General features: G+C 38.8%; 1 pseudogene; it reads left to right on the forward strand.

Annotated features, from left to right (window-relative positions):
* Window positions 1-12135: 12135 nt before the first annotated feature.
* Window positions 12136-21013, forward strand: part of LOC149248216 (arogenate dehydratase/prephenate dehydratase 2, chloroplastic-like) — a 31118-nt pseudogene continuing 22240 nt past the window's right edge.

The following is a 21013-nucleotide window of genomic DNA, read 5'->3' on the forward strand; positions in this document are numbered from 1 at the left end:
TCAAAACAATATTATCTCGTGTGAGGTCAAGGGAATTATCATTGGAAGAAATGTCTGAAGAATTTCAAAAGTAAGTTTGCTGAATTATTTTTACTTATTTCCAGGATTATAGTTATCTTTTAAATAAAACATGTTTTTATTGGTAGTATTTGTTATACATATCATTATATTAACTTTTTTTTACTTTATCTATGCAGTCACAAAGTTTACATGAAAATTCAGGAACAAATGGTTAAATTGTTGAACGAAGATAGTTGGGATGATGTTGTACGCAACTATCCAGATTCAAGTTCTACATCAACATTAAAAGCTTTTTATCTTTCATTTAAAAAGGTAACATGATTTATACATTCAGTTTTAATCATCTGTGTACTATTTTTAATTTAAAACTTACACATACATTTGTTTGTTTGGTAAAAGATGAGGAAAGAAGATAATGGAGCACCAGACAGTTTCAAGACCTTTATTGAAAAAATAAAGATTGAAAGACTGAGAAAGCAACGTATTAAGAATGTTGAACTTGATCCAACTCTTAATCATTTCATTTGGAATGGGCTAGACACTATTCAATATCAAGTAATACAAGGCGACTGTGAAGACATTGCTAAATTCGTACCAAAAAGGGATTATGCCCTGGTTATCGCAGATATTCCCCATCGTTTCAATATTCCAAACATTTACTATGATAGTTACCCTTATACTTATCAAGCTTTTAATAAAGTGGGCGGGATTTATGGAAGTGACGTCATCACCATTATGGAGATTTGTGACATTTCATTCAGACACACAATTGGCAATGGTATTGTCAAGCTTCAAGGGGAAAACAAATTCAAGGATGCAGCTTACATGGTAAGATGTTTAAAGGTATATTTGATTAATGTTGAAAAATTCATTTATGTACAAGTTAATTGAACTTTTACTATTTTATGTTACAGGCAAAAGTCAAATCTTCTTAACAATGAAGATCAACAATTTATAAATGACTGTGAGTTCATTCATATTGATAGTTAGGCAAAAGATGATAGCCATATGTCTATGATTTTTAATCGGGTGGACAGAAAGAGTCATAGCCAAATACTGACTTATGATGTTGTTGTGAGAAAACTAACATATGAAGACAAAGAAACGAAAGGAGAGATAGTTAACATTTATCAGAAACCACAATTATTGATTAACTATCTTATAGACATATGTTCAAATGAAGGAGATTGGGTTCTGGATTTATTTTCTAACTCGGGTAGGTTTTGCCACATGGAATTGAATTTCAATATGTTCTTTTTTTTTAATTAACATGTCATTGTACTAATTTACTTCATTATTTTTTTGTGCTTGATAATTAGGTACAACACTAGCATGCTGCCTTCAAAAAGGAAGAAATTGCATTGCAATTGAGAAAGATCCATTACAATGCAATTTCATTCAGAAAAGAATTAATGCTCTTCAATTTCTTCCAGATGCAATGCAAGAAATTGGGTTGAAGAAAGGGGACTTTAGTGAATCGCGTGTGGCAAAAAAGGCAAAGGAACCCCAACCACCATTACATGGAATGTTTGGAAAGACATATATTGGGAGATTTGCAGACATCAAAGACCCATTAGAAGAGGAAATTGCACAAAAGGAAGCAGAAAATATTGTGGAAGATGACAATGATGAAACTCTAGAGGACGAAGAGTTTGGATTACATGACAATGTTGATTAAATTTAAGTTACACCTGGAAATCAAGCTTTGCAATGTTTTGACTCTGACATTTCATGAAAAGAATAATCAATGAATTAAAGTTGTTATGTGTTCAATATTTGTAATTTGTGATTTTCGCATTCATTTTTAAGTTAATTATTATTTTTTGAAAAAAAGGTTGTTATTATTATTTTTTTGACATGAAATTCATAAAAAAAACTATTATTTGACCATTTTTAGTTAATATTTTTGTATAAAAATTGTGATTTTTACATGTTAATTCTAGCAAAAAATTATCAAAACGTTTAGTTTTTTTGTTATATTTATGTTAAAAATGGTTATTTTTATGTCCATTGTTAAAAAATGTTGTTTTTTAGAAAGAATTATTTCATGTGGATTGAAAAATTAATTAAGGATGTATAAATATGTAGATTATCTAAAATTCAAACTATCGACTTTCTAATTTAAAAACGCAAAACAATAAAAACCCCACTAAAAAAAAAAAAAATTAAGATAGAGAACAAGAAAATATGAATAAAATGACCACTTCAAAAACTATCAAATTTAGAAAATAATTTTTTACATTTCACACACTAGAAAATTTAAAGTCAAAAAATAGGTCTTTTAAAAAAAAGGTGTGATGCAAAATACTCACTTTTTAAAATCAGCATGAAAATCATTACCATTCTAAAACTTAATGCACATGAAAAAAATTAAAGTTCCAAAAACCATGTTCTAAAAAAAACATGTGTATTCTGCATCACCACTTTTGAAAATCGGGTCATTTTTTTGCTATCTCTACGAAACGGGTAACAGTATCAGTTCCTGTTTCAAAGTTTACATTGTTCCTTTTAGCTGTCTAAAGTTCTGCCAATTCATGATGGCTTTCTACATATAAGCTAGAGGGTAGAGTTGTCTTTTAATTGCAGCAATGAAATCATTCCAAGAAATTGAGATCTTATCGTGTTTTTAATCTCCTCTTCGGTCTTTGATTCCCACCATACTAGTGCCGCACCCTCCATTCTCAAGGAAGCTAACTAAATCTTTATGTCATCCTCTTAAAGGTTTTGAATCATGCAATAGACCTCCAACTGATGAAACCAATTATCAAGCTTATCTACATTCGCTTCACCATTATACATGGACAGCTCGAATTTAACATCAAGTTTTAAAAAAGCTAATTTACCAGTTCCTTTTGAAGTATGATGATGAGTATGAGTAAGGGTTGTATTGGTGCAAGAGGGTGAAGATTCTTGTGAAGAAGAAGATGAAGGAGATGGTGGAGAGGATGAAGGTTTCTCTCCATTCCAATTACCTCCTTTTCCATTACCTCCTCCTGAATAGCCTTCTCCTTTGGCAGGTTTGGAACTTTCTCCTTGCCACCTGCTATTCCTCTTTTCATAGAGGACCTTCACCATCTCTATCATATCAAAGAAAGAATTTCTGAAGGTATTCTCATCTTTTGTCATGTTTGTGGGTTCTCCTTCATGAGACATGATCTTTGGAGTCTCAACTATGACTTGAGGCTGAACTGGTGTTGGCGATTGTGGTAACCTTACTCTTCTTCCCCTTGACCCAACTTCAAGGCTTCCAACCAGCTTTCCTTCACCTCTTTTGAGTTTTAACCTTGTAAGCATGACATAAACTTGCAAACAATTAAACACTTCTTTCACAAATAAAAACCTAGTGCTCTGATACCAAATTCATCTAATTTAGAATATTAGTTTGCAGTGCTAAGATCTTCCTCAGATTATTATACAAAATGATTTCATTGTTCTTAAGGATTCATGAATTTTTTCAAATGAAATGAAGAGTTTTTATGTTAATTTTATGAGAAATTTAACATAAGTCAGAAATTGAACAACAACATAAACATATACAGAACATCATCAAAAACACAGTACAACAAGCACATGATAAAGGAGATCACCCCTCTCCTTGGTCTAGCTTGCAATGGCTTGGGCCTCTCTATTATGCTCAAAAGTGTAAAAGTTTGTGTTTACAATGCTCAAATGCTTTTGAAACCTACTCCAATCAATTCAAAATGTCAAAAAATGGCTATCTAACCTCTTTTTTTTGCTAATTTGGAGGAATACTGAAGAAGTTATGACCTCCCCTAGTTTTCCCACTATTCATTCCACAAATTTCTCCCAACCTGACATGATCCTACAAATAAGCTTCAAAAATCCACTAACTAGGTGAAAATTTTGCCGCGCGGCGGCCCATAATCCGTCGGCACCAACTGTCCATCACAAATCACAATTGGCGAAATTTGGCAGGTCTTATGGTCTGTGAACACAGCGAGCGATGTGTTATTGCGATATGGCAGGCCCGACAGGACATTAAACTGCATCCTAACCTTACCTCATCTGGGATATGCAATCAGCGAAAAATTAATGGTCCTATACATATGCGGGATCTTTCCTGTTGCGATATGTGATTTTGATATCGCATCGCAACCCGAACCTATCGAGGCCAATTCTGTAACACCTCCCTTGACATTTGTGTGATTGTGATTCTCACATTGCACCCTGGCTTGCTCTAGGGCCTCTTTTTAATCTCGACCCACCTCGCAGCCTGCCACTTGGCAATTCCCGATTCGCTGATGAAACCTTCCATGTCATCTAATCTTGCCATGTGAGCAATTCAAACCTGAACTTTGACTTGCTATAACTTCTTCATATGTGATGATATTTGAGTGTCATTCACACTCCTGGAATAATAATGACGAGCTCTTCGATCTGAAGCTAAGTTTATCAAGATTATGACACTTTGATTTTTGAGCCTAATTTCGAGCACCTAATCAAGGAGAGAGGGAGGGAGATAATGAGAGGAGCATAGGACATAGAGAGAGAGAGAGAGAGAGAGAGAGAGAGAGAGAGAGATGGGGAAGAGAGAGGAGGGCAGGGGATAAATGGAGAGAGATGAAGGATGCGAAAGAGGACTTACGAGAGAGGAGGAGAGAGGGAGGGATAGAGAGATGCATTTGGAGGGGGAGAGAGGGAGGGAAGAAGAAATACATGGAGAGTGAGAAGTGGAGAGAGAGAAGGAGTGAAAAGGGAGAGATGGAGAGAGAGTGTGTATATTTATGGGTGAGATAAGAGGCGAAGAAGGAGAGATAGAGAGAAGCAGGGAGAGAAGGACAGAGGGAGGGATATAGTAGCATAGTTGGAGAGAGAGAGAGAGTGATGGGGGAAGAGATATGACTTGAGCGAAGAGAGAAAGAGAGAGAGAGAGAGAGAAAGAGAGAGAGTGATGGGGGAAGAGAAAGTGAGGTAGGAGAAAAAGGGATAGAGAGGAAGAACAAGAGACAGGACTTGAGAGAGAGGAGGAGAGTGATGGGGGAAGAGAGAGTGAGAGAGAGAGAGAGAGAGAGAGAAATATGGGGGAAGAGAGAGGTAGGTAGGAGAGAAAGGGAGAGAGAGAAAGTACGAGAGAGAAGAGGAGAGAGGGAAGGATAGGGAGATGGAGTTGGAGTGGGAGAGAGGGAGAGAAGAAGAAATACATAGAGAGTGAGAAGTGGAGAGAGAGAGGGAGTGGCAAGGGAGAGATGGAGAGAGAGTATGTATATTTGGGGGTGATATAAAGAGAAAAATAAGGAGAGATGAAGAGAATGGGGGAGAGAAGAGAGAGGAGAGAGGGAGGGATAGGGAGTGGCAAGGGAGAGATGGAGAGAGAGTATGTATATTTTGGGCTTCCAATGAAATAAATTTCTGAAGGAAACTCGCACAGCCATAACACGCTAAAATAAAATACTCACACACATAAAGTAAATACCAGACATGGCGGAAAAGGCAGAGAGCCATCATGTGGCCTCTCATACTCATGCAATTCTCTCTTATTCAAATAATTTAATAATACATTTAAATACATGAGCAAGTGGTCTTAAGATAATGCGTCTATCTTAGACTCACTTGGTTGATACAGTTTCTCGGCTTACACACTAATTTAGGAGAGCTAGTTGGAGAGAATCTCTCATCCAAACTAGAATCCTTGGTTTGTGGAATTCTCATGATTTTATTTATTTAATTTAATAATTGGATGTATTATTGATTTTTAAAAGAGTGGGGCTAACATTCCCCCTCAATGATAAATCCAAAACGAACAAGGAACCATCTTCCAAGTTCTCAAGTTGATCGTTAAAATAACATTTGCTTGAAAAACCGCCAAAGTTGGATGCTGGAAAAAACTCAAATCTGAAGAGAACATAAATCAACTGCATGACTGATTCATCTTTGAATGTCGCTTGACAACTCCATCATGTGTCAAGCTACAAAAGTATCCAACTGTCCTTTGCTTGAAAACAGCATCCAGTGTCCACTAACACAATTTGATGAATGCCCACTGGCATATCTGCTGATGATGATCACCCACTGGCTGATGAAGATGCCCACTAGCTGCTTCACTAATGTTGTCGAGACTTTCAGTATGACAACCACTTACCAATTTCATTGACATTTCCCCCCTTTGTCAGCTGAAAGGAGAGACAATCATCTGTATTTGATATCTTAACTTTGAACTCCTGCCCTTTAGGCATAGGAGAGTTTCACTGCTGTAATCCCCCATTCAACGACACGAGAGTACCTTCTTCATTTGACTATTGGCTGCAATATGTGTGAGTGAATTCAATTGTAAAATTTGTACAATCTTCTGGCTATGGATGACCATTCCCAGGGATCAATCCATGGGTAATTTATCTTCAATCTAGCTGACTGTCATTGGTTGCAGCATTTCTCTGATGTATGATTTGACTTGCCACAATGGCTATAAGGATGGAGATCAAAACATTGATTTTCTAGATGATTGGTTCTTTGACAATGAGAACATTTCAGTTTGTCTGCAACTTGAGTTTGTGTGCATTTCTATTTGTCTGAAACTTCAATTTGTGTGCATTTTTGTTTGTCTGCAACTTCAGTTTGTGTGCATTGACGTCGGTCTGCAAGTTGCTAAGAACTTGCTGAGGTGATTTGTTCAAGTAATCCGACATTGACGAACTAAATGGGATTTGAATAATTAGAAATATGTAAGTTGTCATTATCTTTGACATATCCTAAGCTGCGTCGATTTCGATTACTTTGAATTTCTTCCCATGGCTTGATGATGGGTTTGGAAGAAAGTTGAACTGGAACAACTTCAACACTTGAAGCTGGTTGGATGAATGAATTCGAATGATCATCTGTCTTTGGAATTGTCAAAGACTTGGAAGAAAAACTCTTCTCTTGCAACTCAATTCTCTGCGGTTGCGATTCTAGTTGAAGGAAGTCAATCGTTTCATATGCATGTTGAAGATGCACTTGAATGTTAGCAAGAGTGGTTTGGTTGATGTGCACCATGTCGTCGGCTGATGATAACATTAAATTGTAAAGAATTTGGGGCAGTTGAATGTGTGTCGCCATGTTAGCTTGCTCACTTTTAATTCAAGCTCGCTGATACTGTTGCTTATTGATGATGCTGTAAACACTTGCTACAGTTTTATAACTTGTTTGCTTGAACTCTTGATTTCACGCTCGCTTTATGATGATTGCATTGCTTGAATGCTTCACTGACACTCTGTGAATGCTTCAATCAACTTCACACTGGCTCGTTTTTTGTAGATGTTGTGCTTTGAACTTTCGCACTTAATTTTGACACGCTCGCTTGCTTGGTTGTTTGATTGACATGCTCACTTTCTTTTATTGTTTGAATGACACACTCGCTTGCTTGGTTGCTTGATTGACACACTCACTTGCTTTCACACTTGCTTGCTTTCATTGTTTGAATGATGATTGCTTTAAACACTAGCTTGATTTGATGCTCACTTGAACATGCTTGATTGATTACTGACACTTGTGATTTCTTGAATTTACTCACTGAATGTGATGATTTTTTTTTTTTAAAAGGAAAGGGTGTCGAACACTTTTGAAAATGCACCCAAGATACAAATGAAAAGTTCAATCTTGATGACTCAGTTGAAGACTTACTGGAAATAATGTATTCACCTTAACAATTCAAATTAGGGTGTTGGTTACAATTGATAATGCACCTATACAATTCAGTTAAAAAATGTTTATCTGCAAGTGATATAGAAAGTGTTGATGATGTTGATGTCGTCTTGGATTGAAATGATTGATGTTGATGTCGTCTTGGATTGAAATGATTGATGTTGTTGCGTCCTTAACTTGATGGCATGACTTAGCTATTGTGAAATGTTGCTGTAGAAGATTCATTTTATCAAGTCGGTGATGTGACACTTTGTGTTTATGAACTTAAGTGATTATGGGAGCTTTGATTTCAAGAGCTTGATTGATGACTTGTTTTGTTTTAGCATAAAGAGAGTGTTTTACAAATTCGACTTCAAATCATGCAAGCACGTTCAGGACACAGAGTGTACCTATGACCCCCTTATTCAATTTCGGGTGGATCTAGGACACAATCACCACAAAAAGATATTTTTTGATTGATTATGAATTGCATCAACCTTCACCTTCACAACATCGTGAATGAAATTTCTCAAACAATGAGAATGCCTAGCTCACAGCCCCTTGAAGCAACTTGTCTTCACAAATAAATGTACACTTTGCTAAAAAGCTTTCTTTAAAATACAACAATGAACTTCCCTTTTAAAAATCTTCACTTGTCACCCCAAAAATTGACAAAATATGCACCTTATGACTCCACAAAATCACTTCTTACTTCCTTACATAAAGAATTGGAAATACTCCATATCGCTCCAAAAAATAACTCATAATTAAAAAATACACCGTTTTCAATTTACTTATGTCTCCCTCTTTGTTTAACTAAAGTAATGATCTTGTTTTATACTATGTCAAAAAAAAACTTTAAACCATATCCTTTAAATTTCATGCGTTGAAAAGTCACTTAGGAATTTGTGCATAGAATTGTATACCTACATGCTCCCTCCCTCCTAAGCCGGTGATCTGTGTGCGAGCTGATTCATTCAAACCCTTCTCGGATGATGATTACTGATTGCTATAGATAGAATAAAACCATATTTTTTTAGAGGGTTTTGAACATGCAATCTCTGAATTCAAACTGTTATGCATAGTCCCAGGAGTCATTTAATGGTAGATAGGCAGGCAGGCAGTCCCCCAAATGACCAGATAATCCAATCTAGTCAATGAGATAGAGTATACAAGCCAGAAAGTTGTACTTCATAGAATTCAAAAGGTGAAGGTTTTTCCTTAGTTGGGCATGTGGTAAGATTGCGAGTAGTTCTGGTGGAGATCCAAGACAGTGGAATGACAATGTCTGGTCATTATGTAAACATCAGAAAGCGTCAGCTGAAAGAGCGCTTATCTTGCCCTCTATGCTGCAAGTTTTTGAGAGAAGCTACAACAATATGCGACTGTCTTCATACATTTTGTAAGGAATGCATTTATCAGAAGCTTCTCGACGAGGAGACATACTGTTGCCCTGTATGTGATGTTTATCTTGGTTGTGTCGAATGCTAAAAATCAGCAGCAGTGGTCTGGTACTTTCAGGGAAGATATCACACCTCAACTTGCCACAGAGCAATTGAATTAAATCTCAATCAGAAGGTTTTTTCTATTCCCAGAGACTCCAAAGGGCACTTCATTAGATCTACGACAATGAATGAGGAAAAGGAAGGCCATCTCTCATATTCTCGATGGAAACAAGCAGATAGACACAAGTGTATAAAGTGGTCAAAGAATTCTGTAAACACTTCTGCAATACACAATGAAACTGATTTTGCTATGAATGCTGCCCTTTCCTATGCAAGAATTTGGAAAATCCACTCCCATGGAAACATATATTCCTGTCTTCTCCAGCGATTATCCTGATGGGTGGAATCCCTTTCAAAATATCAATCTGTTCCTGAATTAAATGGTGTTGTGGCAGGGCAAGTGACACTTTCATCTTTTGTACGTAATCATGTCGAAGCACTGTTATCACATAGCCTTGTAGCCAACGCCTCCTTGCAGGTCTACGCAAGCTCCACGCATAATGTGTCCATGCAGTAGCATATTGAACCGGCTTCACCACGCTACAATATCCTCACTCACACCTAGCTCTAATACCACATGAAGGAAACTCACACAGCCATAACAAACTAAAATAAAATACTCACACACATAAAATAAACACTAGACATATAGAAAACCAGACATGGCAGAAAAGGCAGAGAGCCATCATGTGGCCTCTCATACTCTTGTAATTCTCTCTTATTCAAATAATTTAATAATACATTTAAATACATGAGCAAGTGGTCTTAAGATAGTGTGTCTATCTTAGACTCACTTGGTTGCGACATTTTCTCAACTTACACACTAATTTAGGAGAGCTAGTTGGAGAGAATCTCTCATCCAAACTAGAATCCTTGGTTTGAGGAATTCTCATGATTTTATTTATTTAATTTAATAATTGGATTTATTATTGATTTTTAAGAGAGTGAGGCTAACAATTTTGAGAAGCTAATTGAATAATAGCCTGACTGAGCATCATTATTACCTGGTCAATGTTATCATACATTTAGAGTCAAAGTCGTCATATTAGCGAAAATCTTGGAGAAATCCATTATGAAGGTTAATAAATTATATTAAAAGATATTTCGTTTTATATATTTTGAGTTTAAGTTCACATGCTTTTTTTCAACTTTTCTAGAATATGTTGATAAATAGATTGATATGGACGAGTCTTTGTAACCTCAATCCTAATACATAATTTTACATGAAATTGGATGGTAAGAAGAATGACATAACTCGAATTTTATATTTGGTGTCATTTAACCAAAGGGTTTTCTATTTTTTGGATTCGAAATACAGTAATGTTTTTATTCTACATAATTTTTTTTCTTATATGTAAATAAGACAAGGAATTTAACATCTAAGAGATCTTTAACAGTATTTCTGATCACCATCTATCCAAGATTTTTTAGACTATATTTCTAAATGTTAAACAAATTTAATATCTTAAATAAATTTTGGTATATTAAGGTTGTGTAGATTCTATAATGTAAAATTATGATTTTTTTTTAATTAAATTTTGAATAAAATTTAAAAAGACAATGAACTATGATCTATTTTTCTATGTTTTTGGCTTTTTCTTGGTTATTTTTTGGTCAATTTTTCCCAAAATTATTACATTTTCTTTTTACCACTAATGAAAATATTTGTATTCTTTTCAAAATATTGCATAGTTCATAGATTTACATTGGGGTTACAATTCACATCTTTCATATACATAGGTATGACGCTAAACTAATAGACAAAGTATGGGGTTTTGGAGGTGAAAAACTTCCAAAAAGACTCCAAAATAAAGCAAAATCTGCAAAACCTTGAACCTACTTGAGGATAGGCCTTGCTTCCACCCCTCTCCCCCTAACACATGGGTTTCATTTATGGCCAAACTTCACTAGGTAACCTCCATTGGCACATTCATATGCTTCTTTATTTTGATCCCCTAAGGCATGGAAATAGTTAATTGAGGGGATTTTTTTCCGGGATTTTTGCGGCGATTTAATAGGTTTTCCAAAATCTGGTCCCTAGGAGAGGATCCTTTTACCATGTGTTGAATAATTAGAAGGGAATTCATAGTAATAGAAGGAATGTTATTTTCTTTAGCTATAAGTTGGAGGCCTTGTAGAAGACCAATGACTTTTGCCTGAGTGTTTGTCATCTTTCTTTATCCTAATGAGTACTTCAATACTTTAGTTCCATCTGGACCATAGAGTAACCCTCAGGCTCTAGCCATTACTAAATCCACCAAAAATTAGTTGCATTCACAAATTTTAAATTTATATTTTCCACAACTAAAATGTTGAATCTATTTATACATTCACAAACACATTTTAAATAATATAAAATCGTAATTTTACTCAATTTTATGAAAACTAATATCAATGAATTATAATAAATAAATAAACAACCAAAACATAGAACGAAAAATATATCTAACGAAAATTTATAAAAAAACATTATAACGTAAAGAGTCAACTTTTTGTTATTTTTGGAGCACCATTTGACTTTGAGTCGAATCATCATTTCACACAAATCCAACCTTAATTCAGAAGTATAAACATAGGTGTGAGCAATTACAACATTCGTGTTAGAGGCATGTACTTTTTTGGAGGCATATAGTTTACCTAACTAACAACTTGATAAGGGGAGCATGGGAGAGAATTTTGATACTCTATGGGGTCGATCGACTTAGAAAATTTCGATTTCCACTTGACCTAATTGTGCTTCCATACTTTTACCATTTTATCGAACACATTCACACCTCAGAGACCATAGAGACGAGCCAAAAATGTCACTCTCCTCACCTAATCTTCCCATATTGAATTGCATATATACTTTCCTCCCTCACATAATTCCTCAGCAGAGGTTCTCACATTGACGAATCTCTCCCTCACATATCTGTTAACCTCTCCCCTGCTACTTGTACTCTATTCCCATAAAAAAATACACATTGGCTTGAGAGACTAGTATATTAATTAGATGGCACTAGCTTTTAAATGTGTGTTTCTTCCACAAGGGAGGCGCAACTTCTGAGCTTTTGGAATGATGTCATTGCCACCTCCCATTCTCATTCCTACAGATGCATGACATATACTATAACCAATAGGTTACGAGGTACGGGGAAAGCGAGGCCCATATTCGATATTCCTAAGATTCTTGGGGTACAACAACCTGCCCACTTAGAGACGACATTGTCAGATCAGCTAAAACACATTTACAAGGAGAAGGTGTTTGGAAAAAGCGATGTGTTTCTCCCCATGGAGCCCCGTTGGACGGGGCCATCATTTGAGGGGAAGCTGGTGAGAGTGGCGTACCAAGGCATGCACAGTTCTTATTGCCACGAGGCGACATTTCGATCCTTCCAGAGGTGCGATGCCCTCCCCTTTTGTTGTTGGTGTTGGACCCGCCAACATTCAGGGGATCACCCTAGTATGAAGTCCCAACTAGACCTCACACTGTTTAGTGTGGGAGTCCCATCCGGTATGATGGCCTAGTTTCCATTGTCTTAAGGATTTACCTCAACTCTTGCTTGTCAGCATAGGAGAGTTGTTTGCTTTGCCTTCAAGAAGTGAGGTTCGTGTGCCTGGTGAATGCTAGTGTACTTGTGTCAATGGTTCTTTCATGATAAGGGGAGAGGGTGAGAGTGAGTCCCAAGTTGGTTGGGATGAAGTCCCAACTTGGCTAGGAACACACAACCCAACAGGATGTGCACAACTTCCGAAGGAGAAGTCCACACGAATGCGGCAGTCACAACACAAAAGGTAAGATAACAGGTAGAACACTCAACGGATGAGTCCAAACAAGTGCAACGGTTGTTAAAGAAAGCTTTATACGAAAGGTCTATCTAATGTTCGGGGAGATAGCCACCATGGGAAAGACAACGTTAACAACATATACAACACCTTTCCATTAATAGATTATGTATTACAACAAGTGAAATAGTTCAAGTGTTCAACACAGGTTAAAGCAACATCCATTACAAGTGTTCAAGATTATTCTTACAACAGTTACAATACATGTGTGAAAAAAGTGTTGGCCTTTGAGCAGGCTTTTGAATTAAGTGAAAGTTCCAAGACACATCATTACACCATACATCACTAACCCCGTGAGCGGGGCAGTGGAGCCACTACTTACTCCTCAAAGAAAAGATTATAGACTCTCTTGTCTATGTGGGAGGAGCTGAGGTGAAAAGTCCATTCATTTAGAAATGAGGGGGTTATTTATACTCAAGGGTGAAACCGACTCTTGTGGCTGTTCGACTACCCTCATGACTGTTTGACTTCCATGACTTTTCAACTTTGCATGACTCTTTTTAAAACAATTGGGTCTCTTGGACTTCCACATTGCATTACATTGATTGAAAACATAGCCCATAGTAGAAATGTGGGAGACATGACTCGACATGGCAGTGCTAGTATTTGTGCAGCTACTGGATTGAATGTTGAGCTACATTTCTACTAGGTGATGGGTGTCTTCATGGTATAGCACAACTTCACCTCCGCATGGAAAATTGTGCAGAGTATTCGATGGTCTTTGGTTCGCTCGATGATGCTTTGGCACGTTATTCCTTACTTTCATGTTGGAAGTCTTTCCAGGCTCATCTGTTCGCAAAAGGCGCATGTTCATCTGTTCATTCATCCGTGAGCACATCTGGCATGTTTGATCATCTGTCCGTGAGCGAACACATATTTGCATGATTATCAGTTCGTGAGCACGTCACTTCACATGCATCGTTCGTTCATCCGTTGGTGAACCTGTCCTTCTGTATGTGCTCCCTTCGTTCATCCCTTTCATTGTCTCGCCATATTTGTTAGTGTACCAGTGCTTACAGTGACTCATGACGAGACAACATCAAATCCAAAAACCTCCTAGTCTACCATGACATATGATCATTTCAGATGTAGGCGACTGGGAGAGGCAGCAAGGCTGCGAAGCAGGATGATGGCTCTAGGCACTATTGATGAAAACTACGCAAGAGTCACTGAGTGATGAAGATGGGCAATCCATGTCAATAGTGACTATCTGCGAGGTTCGACTCAGTTGGAAGGAAAAATTGTGCAAATCTTTGCAGGGACATTCCAGGTTGCAGGAAGGAAAGGTATAAAGAATCTGCGCAGTTTTCGGAACGAGTGGGCAGCAAGGGCTGGAAGGAAAAAATTTTGCAATTTTCTGGAGGAATAGGTTGGGCTGCAAGGAGGATCAACAGGCAAATATTGTGCAGTTTTTGGGAGGAACTGGCCAAGCTATCTGTGTAATTTCCTCAGTCAACAGAATGGGCAAGGTTAATGGGCTCTGCACAATTTTTTAGGAGTGTGAGTCCCGAGGTGGCTACCGGGTCCGACTGTCCGGGTGGTCAGAGTGAAATATTATTGGGTTGCTTGTGATCAGCGCATCTTCGAAAGACTTGCTTGGTCCTTCTACGTTATTTTGGGTGACAGTCGATCGATTCGATGGTTGGTTGATGATCCAGCTATCAAAGGGGGTCTGGTTGTCAGAACTTCAGAAAAATGACTAAGTGTGTGAACGATCGAAAGGTTCATAAGTGATCATGCAAACACACACTCACATGACTCAATGATGAAATGACTCAAAACATCCAGACACACATGTTTAGCATGACTAGCCGACAGTGCAAGAGACAAGCGTGACACTCATGATTTATCGTTGATCGACCGTGACGACTCTTGTGCAACAGTGAATGTGACTCTGTGTGTGAGTGCGATAAATTCTTTCATAGTGAACACAACAAGTACACACAAAGCAAAGACCTTGAGGATAAACAGAACATGGTCACAAGCGTGACTTAGACACCAACATATAGAAACTGGGATGGAATGAACAGGCAAGGCGGATGCAAAGACTCCCACGGGCTCACAGAGTCAACTTGAGGGTGCATAGTCGTCAAGCAAAACTCCCAAGAGAGGCTCCGAAATTAGGTGCATGCCAAAATTTTGGAGGGTGGTTGTAGCTACTACAACACTTGGTGACACACTGGTAGAACCCCAAATTCTTTGTTTTGGTTCATTGCTAGCACAAGGCCTTGGTATTTCAGGGAGTATTGAATTGTTGCGTGGGTTACTTCTGCTTCCCCACTTACCCCATGGACATACATGGTTCACCCTTTTCCAACTTAGTCAAACACAATCAGCATTTCATATTAGATCTCAGTGTTTCGAATCTAAGAAGGGTAGTTTAGCTTGCAAGTTGAAGATTTTCAGAGAATAATTTTTCATCTTTGGTGTTGCTTAGTTGCCAGCAGGCCTGGATAGTACCCCGATAGAGTCACGCAGGAACACAAACATTGCTCCAATGCCAGCAAGCCTGGTCAATACCCTGGTGGAGTTGCATACTTCACCTCTCTCCGCAAGAATATTTTCTCTTTTTTCACCTTTGTAATTTTCAAGAGGACTGTGCATAGGCACTTATTTATATTTGGGGCGAAAGAGGGATCTCGACTTATTGACACTAGACGAGTTTATTCCTTCAGAGAAGCATGTAAGGCCTCTAACATAGGTTTTCTCATTTGGATTTTCCCCTTCTCCATTTCTACTAGATGGATGAGCTTGAACAAACAGAGCAGAAGGTCGAGTACAAGCATGGGGCTTCCTAGTGTGGGCACAGGTTCATGGTTGGACCAAAACTTCCCTTGCAGACGACTCGTATTTTCTGTCAAGACTTCATCGACCAAAGGTTATAACCAAGCACAGAGAAGATGGGCACAAGACTGGCCAAGTGCTGTAGTGTCACAAGTCTCTTGAAATTTTAGCCACATACTCTATTCAAAAGCCAGAACATAGTAGTTGCCAGCACTTATTTCTGAAAAAAATAGTAAAAAAAAATGTAAAAAATAATAGTAAGCAGAATCAAATAAAGTAAAAACAAAGATAATAAGCAAAGAAAACAAGATGAAAACAACAAGGAGCAAGAAAACTATGTACATGGCATGGGCGCAGCCCGTCCTACTGAAAGTAATGCTTGAGATCTTGGCCGTTGACAGGAAGGTTATCAATCCTCTCATTAAGTGATTCCATATGATACGTGTGTGTGCCAAGCTTCTCGTGGACCAGTGTAAGTCCACCGGGCTCCGCTATTGGAACTCGATGGCGTTTAGAAAAACCTTTAAGTGAAGACAACACCACTCCTTCAGGTACCGCGTGCAACAAAGGCTCGGATGATGGCACAGGGTAGTTGTTTTTATTCAGGGAATGGTTCAAATTTCGGAAATCAATGCATAAGCGGATTTTCCCGGATTTCTTACGTGTGGAATTTAAATTAGAAACCCAAGTATGATAATGAAATTTGCAATTAACCCAAACATCCAACAATTTATTCAATTCTTTCTGTATAAGGAGTCCAAATGACATATGCAGTTTACATGACTTTTACTGCGATGGTTTAGCTTGTCCTTTACCTGGAATCCCATGTTGGGTTATTCGTGTATCGTATGTACTCAGGTCATCATATACCTTCATGGACACATCCTGGTACTGTTTGATCACGCAGTAAAAAGTTGACCACTACTGCAGCACGCAGTTTGTTCGTTCGTAATGGTGGGCTTGTGGGTTCTGTTGTTTCTTGGTCCTTGACCAAAGTTCTACAAATCATAGAGCTTGTTGACAGAACCCAACCCCTCGAAGACGGGGTTGCCTTTCTTTCCCTCAGTTGCATTTTTAGAGATTTCTTGTGCTTACCTTCATCAATTTTTATGTTCTTGAAAGTATCAACATTGTTCGTGGAGTGTAGTACTACTTTGAATGTGACCGTGTTGAAACTGAGGGTTCTTGGTAATCCCAACATGAGTGATTCATTCTCAACGATGTTGTTTGTCCATTCGAACCTCAAGCATATTTAAATCATGCATTTTTTGTTGTCTTGGGTGATTGAAATATACCTGGTCCTTGAGCCATCATATTTCTTTGATTCGTCAAAATCCATGGCACACAGCTTGTTTATACACGGACTGTTTGACATGCTTGTACTGCTGCTACTATTGGTACAATGAACTATACAGGCTTCATTACCATCAATTGGGCAAGGAAGGAGTTCCAACTGTGTGTTTGATGAGGTTGGAGCTGGCCATGCAGGTTAACACTCCAATGTTGTTTCCAGAAGGCAGTTGAAAAACATGAGTTCTGTGAAGGCCAACAGTTCATTCTTGCTGTTAAGGGGAGTGACGTTGTGTTTCATATACATCTCGGATAACACCCGAATTTGGTTGCATTTTCCCTTGTACAAAAGCAACATGTGAGACCAGTCTGTAGAAAAATATCCATCTACCTTGTTAGACTAGTCTCTACTGAGTAATAGGCCAAATGCTTCCGGTATGTCTACAACAACTATGTTGATGCATTGGTGGACTCGACCGTCATGAGATAGTTGGATGATCACGTCCGTTAGTTCACCAATGGTTGGTACTGATGTCCGATCAAGTTGGATGATTCACGCGGATATCTCGCTCCATTAAGCATTGATCTTCCTCGCGAAGGAGAGCGGCATGACGTCGGTTGTCGTGCTAGAATCAACCAAGCAGTTGTGAACATTGTATTTAAAAACTTCAAATTAAAGTAGGAATGGGGGGAAACCTGAGTTTTCTTCTTCCATCCAGAGAGTATTAAGCACAGTGGAAAGTGATCCGAGAGGTGTGCTTGCTCCCTTGCCAGTCCCTTGCTAGTAGAGGCTAAGCTTTCTGCTGCTGTCTGTCCCAATGCATGCAACAGGATATCCCGTTGACTCTGGACCTTAGCTAACTCAAACAAGCTGATGTTCACTCGAGTTTTCTTAATGTCATCAACAATGTTATAGTCTAGAGGTGGTAGACTCACCGAGGTGTCTGGGATGGAGCGGATGTTCGTGTTGTCTGACGGAGTCTTTTGCAACTTGTTTCTCATGGATGTACTCTTATCCGATGCTATCTTTTCAGACTTGCTTTGTGTTTTCTTCTTTGGGATGGCAGGTGGATCAGCCTTCTTCATCAATAGTCTCACCTTTTCTTGCATTTCCCCAAGTGTAGGGGGAGCCTCTTTACTCCTAATATTGTAATGATCATTTTTCTTTTGGGTTTGCTTCTTGGTGTTCTTCTTCGACATTACTTGCGAGCACTGATATGCGTTCACCACATGCCCAGAACTTGATGTTTCATTAGCTGTAACCTCTTCGTCATCATCAGTGTCGTCTTGTTGCTCCTGCATATTGATTTCCACATCGACTGTATGAATGCCAACAAAGCTAACGACTCGCTTCCAATATGAACAAGGGTTCTTCGGTGATGTTTTTCATGGAAGGAACCAAACTTAGGATTTTCTCACTATCCAAGTTGGAATGCAAGCTTCTGTGCATTTTTTGAAGCAAACTGGTTGTTTCTTGATGAGTTGCTCGATGAGTTGTTTACCTGTCTTCGTCTGGGTGGATGGCTGCTTGAAAATGTGTTCGTTTTCCATTTCTTGAGCTTGGACACTTCCAAGGTACATGGAAACAATCTACATGCTACGTTGTCAAATTGTATCTCAAGGGTCGACAACTATAGGTAGAAGTTGTCTAGGTGGTCTTCCGCCTTCACCGCTCTGTCAGGGTTGAACTTGATGTTCATTCTCTCTGCTCGCTTTGACATCTTTTTCAGAACAGCTGGGAGAGCCAATGGTCCCTGAGCCATCCATTCAAGATTTGGGTCAACCATCTCTTCTTCGTCATCATCCTCTTCCTCTCTTTCAAAGTCTGATGGTTTCGGCTCTGAGTCTGTTGGTTCATCTCCACCTCTGCCTCCTTCGTTGCCTTCCCCTCCACCCCCTATATTGGAGTTCTATCCCAATATCACAAGAGTGGATTTTGGATTCCTTGATGCATATGGAAGATGTTGTATGTCTGGGATCAGTCTGACTGATTTCGCAAACTAATGAGTGATCGGACGGACGAAGAGAAGTTGATGATATGGAGTCTTGTCTTCAACCCTGGGAGGTGAGGAGTAACCTATTGCAGAGTCTCGTGTGGGTGAGAGGGAGTGCGAGTTACTGCCTTAACTAGATAGTTGGTGAATGAGTGTGGTGGGATGTTCAACTATATACAACTAGCTGCCCTCCTTCTAGTGCCAGAAATGTTGACGGTGCTGGACCTCCCAACATTCAAGGGATCACCCTGGTATGAAGTCCCAACTAGACCTCACACTGTTTGGTGTGGGAGTCCCATCCGGTATGATGCCCCGATTGTCGATGTCTTAAGGATTTGCCTCAACGCTTACTTGTCAGCACAGGAGAGTGGTCTACTTTGCCTTCGAGAAGTGAGGTTCACGTGCCTGGTGAATGCTAATGTACTTTTGTCAATGGTTCTTTCACTGTAAGGGGAGAGGGTGAGAGTGAGTCCCAAGTTGGTTGGGATGAAGTCCCAACTCGTCTAGGAATAGACAACACAACAAGACGTGCACAACTTCCGGAGGAGTAGTCCACATGGATGCAGTAGCCACAACACACAAGGTAATATAACACGTATAACACTCAACAGATGAGTCTAAGAAACTGCAAAGTTTGTTACAGCAAGCTTTACGTGAATTTCTATTTGATGTCTGGGGAGATAGCCACCACAAGAAAGATAGTGCTAATAGCATATGCAACACATTTCCATTAATAGATTATGTATTACAAGAAGTGAAGTAGTTCAAGTGTTCAACACAGGTTAAAGCAACATGCATTACAAGTGTTCAAGATTAGTCTTACAACAGTTACAATGCATGTGTGAAAATGTGCTGGCCTATGAGCAGGCTTCTAAATTAAGTGAAAGTTCCAAGACACATCGTTACACCATACATCACTAACCCCATGAGTGGGGCGTTGGAGCCACTACTTACTCCTCAAAGAAAATATTACAAGCTCTCTTGGCTATGTGGGAGGAGCTAAGGTGAAAATTCCATTCATATAGAAATGGGCAAGGTATTTATAGCCAAGGGTGAAACCGACCCTTGTGGCTATTGGAATACCCTCATGACTATTTGACTTCCATGACTTTTCGATTTTGCATGACTCTTTGTACAACAAGTGGGTCTCTTGGACTTCCATGTTACATTAGATTGATTGAAAACATATCCCATAGTAGAGATGTGGGCGGCATGAATCATGACATGACTAGACATGACAATGTTGGTACATTCATGCTGTTGTTGGAATGCATGTCGAGCTACAATGCTGCTAGGTGATGGGTGTCTTGATGGTGAAGCACAGCTTCACCTCCACATGGAAAAGTGCACAGAGTATTTGATGGTGTTTGGTTCGCTCGATGATGCTTTGGCATGTTGTTCCTTGCTTGGATGTTGGAAGGCTTGACAGGCTCATCTACTTGTGAAAGGTGCATGTTCGTATGTTGGTGGGCTCCAGTATTGCAGCAATAATGTTGCAACTCCTGGGACTCCCTTCTTTACTTTTATCAACCCGGTAGTTCGTAACAAACTTGGAAGTGACAGTGCTGTATGCACAAGTACTAGCTCTTGCCATAGCTATCACTTGGTCAGCTGGCACAAGTCCGCTAGGGGCTTAAGTCAACTTCTATGAGCTCTTAGAAGAATCTTTTTAACTGATGGATGAAAGCTAACTCAAAGGAAGCTAATCTACTTGTGGGAAGAAACTGAAAGCCAAAAAGTAACACAAACCCTAGAAAACCCTAATTTTACTAGCTAGTCCTACTGATGCAAAGGAGAGAATGCAAACTATTGGAAGAGATGCCATTACTTCTATGAAGGTAAAATACATGTGTCTAGACTACCTCTATCTGAGGAAAACATCTTTTTGAATAATTTATTAGAATCATCATGCATGTGCTTTTAACTGTTTGTGACTGTGCAGAGGTGGATTGGCGAGAGGAAATTCTTGGAAGAGGT

Source organism: Pinus tabuliformis, chromosome 7 (genome assembly GCF_031772625.1).
Source record: "Pinus tabuliformis cultivar Carrire ecotype Pingquan chromosome 7, CPIR1, whole genome shotgun sequence".
NCBI lineage: Eukaryota > Viridiplantae > Streptophyta > Pinopsida > Pinales > Pinaceae > Pinus > Pinus tabuliformis.